This window comes from Ranitomeya imitator, chromosome 6 (assembly GCF_032444005.1).
Source record: "Ranitomeya imitator isolate aRanImi1 chromosome 6, aRanImi1.pri, whole genome shotgun sequence".
Classification (NCBI taxonomy): domain Eukaryota; kingdom Metazoa; phylum Chordata; class Amphibia; order Anura; family Dendrobatidae; genus Ranitomeya; species Ranitomeya imitator.
This window is the reverse complement of record NC_091287.1, coordinates 63,182,061-63,189,711: the sequence shown is the minus strand read 5'-3', so window position 1 is coordinate 63,189,711 and position 7,651 is coordinate 63,182,061. Positions and strand designations below refer to the sequence as shown.

Here is a 7,651-nt window from a genome sequence, read left to right as displayed (position 1 = left end):
TGGGGCCACAGAGTCAGCTGCTGTTCAGTTGTTCAAGCTGGCAACAAGAATTCTCAGGTAGCCGGATCAGAACCTGGAGGTACAAAATCGTCAAGCAGGAGACCCCTATATTGGGGTCATGGAGTCAGCTGCTGTTCAGTCGTTCAAGCTGGCAACAAGAATACTCAGGTAGCCGGGTCAGAACCTAGAGGTACAGGAGGTACAACATCGTCAGGCAGGAGAAACGTTAGTAAACAAGCCAAAGTCAAAATCAGGAACATCTGCAAAGACACAGGCTCTGTGATACACACAAGCAGAGCTAGTCAGGTTATATCTGGCAGAGGGAATTGATTCTCAGGGGCCTAAATAGTGAGTAGCCCCACCGAGGGCTGACAGCCAGAAGAAAGGCAAAATAACAGACTTTAACCTGAAAGCTTCTGTATTGGCCAGAGCCACAAGTTCCAGGAGTCAAACAAGGCTACCGGTATGGATGTCACACAATCTATGTACAACACTGCAGAGCAAGTGAAATAAATAAAGTACTGTACATGGAGCAATGTATTGCTGGACTATGGATTCATATGTGTCACTCTATTAGAACACGACTATGCTCGGATAGCACCTTATTCCAGCACGTTCGCTCATCACTAGAAATGATAATTTCCGCTCATTGTTTAAAAGAAAGTTGCCATCAATATGTATAGCGCAGCTTTAATTTTCCATACTGCCCCTAAAAAATGAAATCCGCGCTGTGAATGGACAATCTTACATTGTTCATTTAGACCTTTTTTTTCCAAATTTGTCTCTTTTTTTCCTACATTTACCATTAATTTTATTACCTTTATCCCGATGTGAACACTCAATCCTTTTTTTTTTCTGCGTTCTATTCGCCCAATATTTTTCGTATACAGTAGTTTTAATTATTTGAGATGGGATCAAAAATAAATTATCCATTGCTTTCCGAAAAGTTTTTAAAATATAAAAGAAATAAATGATAAATTGAGCTCTCCGAAATCTGTATATACATTTTTTTTAATGTGCTTCGTATTACTCATTCTGTCTATCTAGATAAAATGTTCGCTGCTCCATTTTTTGTATGCGTGCCTTCTTGTTAATTAAAGCTTTTCTCTCCGCGCTGTTATTGTGTCAATGGCTCCTGCCTGGCATTTCCCCATTAGACCATTATTGTTCCACCAACTCCCCGCTTGGCCTGGCATTGACAAGACATGAATACGTTACAGTAAGAGTGTGGAGCAGCTGCAAACTCGAAATGCTCATTTATGTGTTGTTGGTTTTTTTTCCGGCGTTTGTGGAGTTAAAAAAAATAAAAAACGATGTTAAAAGCACTGGGTTTATAAAATGGAGGGAATATTGTATTTATTATGTTGTTCTGGCAGAAATAAGGGGTTTATTTTTACGCACAGTGGGCGAGGAAGTGATTGCTAAGCGGAACACAGCGGTGGAGGGTCAGATCCCAGCAGTTTGCGCAAAAGTGACTTTAAAAGGCATTCATCGCTGGTGGATTGACGTCACGCGCTATCTGTATGGAACGGATGTATGGAATTAGCAAAAAAATAAAATAAAATACAGTTTATTCATCTCAAGCCTTGGTGGCCTTACGTATAGAAATAGCAACTTTTCTGACCTACGATGTGATCTTTCGGGCTGCATTCGCACTAAGTAGCTGCCCGCGGGTAATTACTGGGTAAACAACAGCGAAGAGAAAATCGAGCGTCCGCCATTGCATGATGTTCTGGAGCTTCCTATCTCAATTGTCAGACTAAATATTATTTCTAAATTGAACGGTGCCGAGCTAACGGGCAATTTATAGGAGACAAATTATGTCATTTCCAGCCGCTCTCCTTTCCTCTAACAAGCATTTCCCAGAGACCATTTTGTGCTGCCACTAAGAAACACTAGAGACTAAATTGAACAAATGTAGATGTGTCTTTTCTTATAACAATACTTATCGAAAGTGGGGGGACGACGACATCATCTCAGTGGAAAAAGTTCAGCTCAGGTCATGTAATATAACAGCCTGAATTCCCACAAAATGATACGATGCTCGCTGTCGGGTCTGCTTCATATTCCGAAGCAATGGCAGGAAAGGAATAGAGTTGGAAAGAATGACCCCGTGGATATAATGCTTGGTTATGAAAAAGATGAAACCACTGTTATCCCATATATAGACATTAATATATAAAATTTACACTAAATATATTAAATATACACTAAGAACTAGTCAGTATATTACTAATAACCTGTGTGTCCATCTTGTAAGAGGGTGGAAGGTGATCATCTTAGGGTTTATGGTCCAATGTCTCAATATCACTAGCACAAAATTTTAGAGATGATCGAATCTGCAAAAATTCAATTTCGGAAAATCTCTCAATTTTAACAAGGAAATTCCATTGGTATAGAAGTTATTCAATGCAGGTTGAATTTTCCTCTTAATAGGATTTTAAAAAAATAGGAAAAAAAATTCATACTATCTTCACCGCGTAGACCCCAGAGCATAATAAAAGAAGGATGTAAAATAAAATAAAGTTAATACTTACCTCACCATGCACTTGTCACGTCACCCCTTCATCCCGTCACCCGGCCCTATGTGCCTCTTCTTTTCTCCTACTGCCATCACGTGCATCCTCTTCAGCCTTCTTCACTCTAATTCCTGTGTACCCTCCCGTGGCGGCGCACATTGTCTTGAGGAACACAAGTCATGACATCACCATGTATGGCACCATCATGCCATCACCACCATGCGACGGCAGGTGGGCAGGAATGTCAGACGCCTACTTTGATCAAAAGATCATGCCAAAATGAAGGTAAAATAGGATTTGCCTGATGGGGGAAGGCAAAAAGAAAACAAGTGGGGGAATGGATGGTGGGCTGCAGGCTTGCGGGAAAGATGAGCAATGAGGTGAGTATTATTTAAAAAAAAAAAACTTTGCTGACTCTATGGCTTATTAAAATGGTGGCCAGCTGTCCGCTATTTTGCAGAGTGAATTGCAATTAATCCATATGTTGGAGAATACAGATTTATGTAAAATCTGAAGAGAAATCAATTCCCTTCGAATAAATGAGCTCATGTCTAACAGAATTTCCATCCAATATAATCCAATATCGTTATGATATATCCCTGCCGCCAAAGTATTATTATATCATGTACATGTTATATGACCAAATGTTACACCCCTTATATGAGGCAGAATAAAAACCTGCCCTTACCCATATGATAAATATTGGCAGCAATGGCTATTTATGACCATGTCATCGTTTGAAAATTATAACCAAATAATTGCACATTTATATTTGCACATAAGCTTTTTTTCTGTTTCCCAAGCTTTATTGATACAAACAAGTCTTCAGTCACATGTACCGTTCAGGGGCGTTTTCTACTTCTCTTGGCGACCTTTTTTTAAATTGCAAAGTATTTAAGTTTGTGCATGGTATATTCTATTTTTATTATTGTGGTTTTCCTGTTGAAGAAGTTGGTTTCAATTCGAAACGCGTTGAAAATGAACCGCATGATCTAATCCCTCATTAAGTCTTCTGGATTTCTTGAATCTAGCACAGTAGCGCAGACTACTACTCCTATCCTCCCACCAATTGTTTGTGGACTCAATGCAACTTGACTGCTTTGGTGATATGATATCTGTATATATATGATTTCACTATATAGAGAAATGGTGCTGTGCTTAAAGGGGGTCTGTCAGTCCAAACTGACAGTGTAAACTAAGCACTTACCCTTGTAGGGGTATTACCCCAATAAAAATTTCATCTTTAATGTTTAATCACTGTCTATATTATCCAGAAACTGTAGTTTAATCAGATTTATTAATTCAGCTACTCGGTGCACCCATGGTGTGGCCAAGAGGTTCAGTGCACTGTTCCACCCACTGGTTTAGTATGTCCTGTCTCCGGTGACTGACAGCACAAGCTTACCTGAGCTTTCTCTGCAGAGCTCGGTCCCGGCACATCAGCACTGTCAATCACTAGTGATGGCGGCAGGTCATGCAGAACCAGTGGACAGATCAGTGCACTGAGGCTCTTGGCCACACCCAGGGCGCACCGAGCAGCCTTATTTACATATATGATTACATTTCAGATTCTACAAAAAGGAGGCGACAATTAGAACACTTATGGTGCCATTTCTATAGAGGCTATATCCCTTAAAAAGCTGTGTGGTTAGTTTATGATGTCAGTTGGGACTAACAGACTTCCATTAATGGCAGGGGAAAAAAATCTTTCAAATATACTTATAGTCTTAAAGGGGTTTTGCCACAAACAAAAGTTCATTGTAACCAATACATCTTGGAATAATAATAATTTCCACAGTTGGATGTGTTTAAAAATAATGTTCCTGTGCTGAGATAATCAAAAAAAATGTGCCCCTGCTGTGTACTATGTAATGGCCGTGTCTGACCGTACAGGGACATGGTCTGATCATATTATAGCTCCTTGGCAGTGAGGGGAGAAAAAAAGTGTACAGACAGGAGCATAGGAACAACTCTTTCTTTGAAGTAAAACATTGATTAAAAACAGGCAGGAAAATGCTTCATCTCACAAATAGAATTGGGTATGATCGCCTACTGTAATGTCTGTACACTCTTTTACTTCGTCCCCTGCCCAGGAGCTCTGGTATGATCAGACCATGTTCCTGCACGGTCAGACACAACCATTACACAGCTGCATGAAGACAAAAGAAAAGCGGGCACTCACCATCCAAATAAAATCCAAACTTTATTCTGACATCATGTCAAATGCAGGACAGGCAGGGAAAACAGGCTTTCACAAGACGACGGCCGTTTCGCGCAGTTGCGCTTCCACGGGTCTTGACCCCCAGGAACTCAGGAAGCGACTAGAGGCTGTTATTTTTGCAAAAGGAGGATCTACTAAATATTAATGTCACTTTTCTGGTGGGGTGCCCATACTTATGCACCTGTCAAATTTTGTTTGAATGCAGATTGCACATTTTCTGTTAGTACAATAAACCTCATTTCAAGGCAGAAACATTACTGTGTCCAACAGTTATTAGATATATGAAACTGAAATAGCTGTTGCAAAAAAACAAATTTTTATAAAACATTAAGCTTAAGATTAATAGGGGTGCCCAAACTTTTTCATATAACTGTATTTCCAAATGTACTGTCAGATGGATTTTTAACTTTTCAAATGTTTCTATTAATGTAATCAAAACATTTCTAAGAGTGTATTTGACATGAAAAAAATGTACTGTATAGCACATTGAATATAAAGGTCTTGAATTTCTGTAGATCAGATGTATACAAAATCATTGGCACCGTTATGTTCAATGGCTTTGATTACTAGACACTTGTTTTCTTTTAATCACTAATCAGAAACTTTGCAGATGATTCTTGTTGTATTATCAATGAACTTAATTATTCAAATTAAACTAAACATTTTCCATTAAAATGTAATTTTCTACACTTAAGCATAATTATCTATTCAGAAGGTAAAACTCTTAGCAGACATGCACCTTTCTATCAAATGACTTCTGTTAGGTATCTTTGGCTAGGTTCACACTGAGCTGAGCAGTGGTTTGATGGTTTCTGCATATCCCCTAAAAATGGGATTCAGATGTGTCCCTGATGAAGCCATTCATTATAATAATATAAACTGAGTTCAAGTTGACTCCATTTGTGCTCTCTTGGGGCACTGTCAATCTATGTTCTGTGGTGCGGTGACCCACGTGACAGCCAGGGGGCGCTGTGTGTGCGCTTCAGGATGCGCCTGGAGGCATAATGATTGTGAATTAGTGACCGGCAGAGTTGTAAATGGCTGGTATGTGTGTCGCAGAGGAAGATACTCAGCACTGTCAGCCTGAGGTAAGGATGTTCTGGTACCTGTAGTCCCACAAGTAAATGTGTTGTTTTTCTAATGGTGAAGGGAGGCTGCCAGGGCTAGTTATGAGAGATGGGTGGGTCAAACTAGCCACACACACACACTTATGGGAGTGGTTACAGCTACATAATGTGACCAGGGTTTGGTCACAGGGTGAAGAGTGTTTGGATCTGTATGGTCTATGTGCAAGGTCAGGTCTGTGTTGGAGTCTCCTGGGAGTGGAGACATCCTGGAAGCACTTAGAAACACTGTGGACCTGAATGCTCAGGGTGTTGGGTTGTCCTGGGATGGACTGGAGTCCTGCAAGCACCTGGTGAGAGTGTGAGTCCTGGAATGGTCAGAGTGTTGGATTGTCCGCGGATGGACTGGAGTCCTGCAAGCACCTGGTGAGACCATGGACTGATGGCCAGTGTGTTGGAAGTGCCTGTGACTGGACTTCCTGAAAGCGCATGGAAAGGCTGCATCTACAGAGCCTGAGACGGTTTCTGTGTTGGAGAAGCTACAGTTCCTACTGTGGGTCTGGACTATCCGAGGTGCCCTGGTCACAAGGACGGTGATTCCAGTGAGGCAGTTTTCCACTGTGAACCAGCACTGGCAGGAGTCAGTGTGTGGAGCCGTAACTCCTGTAAGGTAACTCCAGATAACAAGGGGTTACGGGCAGAGACATATCTGCCATTGGAACAGACTGTGGGTGGTTTAGTGTTCCGTTGATGTATGTAATGAACTGTTTGTGTTATGGTTTATGATGTATAATAAACCGAATAAGGCTGTTTATGTGGAGAAACCGTGTGTTAGGGTTGGCGGAACGCACAGAGAATATATATATAAGCAATAATAGGTGTGTACGCAACCCGGGGTCCACCGTGCAGGAGAGTAACCTGCTGCTAGAACTGGCGGCACTATATGGCGGTATAAGAGAACTCTGTTACTTCACAGAATCGCATAGATAGGAAAATGCTGTGCCTTATTAACCTCACAAAGGAACACAGCTACCTAACAGAGCAGAAAGCAAACAGTGGTCACGCAGTCAGCAAAGCACACAAACACCTCCTCTCCGGTGGAGCCGGAATTCTAGTGGCTATACGCCAGCCCTGAATTCAAACACACTAAACTACTCACCGGAGGTGTCGGTACTCTAGGGGCTTATTTCAGCCAACCCTGACCTCATGCAGACATGACCACAAAAGCAGCAAAGCTCATGACATAGGATAATACTAGCGCATGGCCGTGCGGCCATGCGAACCTTTTATAGTTGCAGCAGACAAGGACCTTCTTAGTGGTCCAATAGGAGCCGCAACAGGACCTAAGCATGTGACCCCTGACCTCCATTGGGAGGTTGTCCCGTGGGCATGCTCAATATGGGAAAAGCAGGACTTAGTCCCAGAAAGACCTGCTTGCTGCTGATCATTGCTGGCTACAAAGGTTGAGCCTAGAAGGGCAGTAGTAACCAGTCATACAGTATCAGCCAGAGCCAGACGCTGGGACCGACGTCTCCGCTGAGCAGGCTCCACTACGGCTGGAGAAGAATGGGACACCGCAGCAGACATGGTTCAAGATTCCCCCTGTGCAGCGGTGGGAACTCGACACCTAACACTGTGCCTGAGTGCTTAAATCCCGTGCCAAGCGAGTGTTCCCCAACCCACTCAGGTAGCGTTTCACCACAGTTCTTATACAAATTGAGACAAAGGAGAGAAAACAAAGTCCATTTGAATGCTTTGCAAAAAAGAAAAAAAGAGCATGAACCACACATCCCAAAATCATATGTTGATCTAAAGCCGCTAGGCAAAAATTTATATAACTGAATGAG

The 7,651-nt window shown here is 41.9% G+C and overlaps 1 protein-coding gene across 1 annotated transcript in view; it reads right to left on the bottom strand.

Annotated features, from left to right (window-relative positions):
• The window catches only part of PTPRN2 (protein tyrosine phosphatase receptor type N2), a 1,178,570-nt gene that overhangs the window by 765,498 nt on the left and 405,421 nt on the right, over positions 1-7,651 (bottom strand). The gene's annotated exons all lie outside the window — the stretch shown is intronic.